Genomic DNA, 539 nt, shown 5'->3' with positions numbered 1-539 from the left:
TCTAGAGCAGCAGACAATAAGCTTGCTCCATCCTCAATGTGACACCCCTTCAAATACTTAAATGTGAGATATGGAAATCTAGTTTCCAATTTGTTGAGGCTAAGACAAGAAGGACTAAAAAAACAATCAAACAAATAATCAGGTGAAAGCACAATAAGCCACATTTATTTGAACAAAACCATCAATTCTGCAGAATAGGGTACAATCAATCAATCATCAGCAAAAATAAGCAAAGTGAGAGAGAGCACGAGTTTACAAAGATTTCATGTCTCATTTATACAGTTCTTGATATCATCATATTTTTCATTGGCCAGATCAAAACACGTCATTAATCGTAAGACCTCCTTTACATGTATGTAACACCACCACCCATATATTCATAGGTGTGTTCTAATATTCATCACCCCCCCATTACGCAAGCTCAGTTAGAAATTTTTGTGGCCTTTAAGTCACTCTGTTATGAAAAAATATCCTTGTCAATTAATGATAATAAATAGTATACAGTACTAGTCATTTTAATAGTCTTAATATAGTCAAAA

The sequence above is a fragment of the Sceloporus undulatus genome, chromosome 2, assembly GCF_019175285.1.
Source record: "Sceloporus undulatus isolate JIND9_A2432 ecotype Alabama chromosome 2, SceUnd_v1.1, whole genome shotgun sequence".
Taxonomy (NCBI): Eukaryota; Metazoa; Chordata; class Lepidosauria; order Squamata; family Phrynosomatidae; genus Sceloporus; species Sceloporus undulatus.
Note: the sequence above shows the minus strand (reverse complement) of the source record.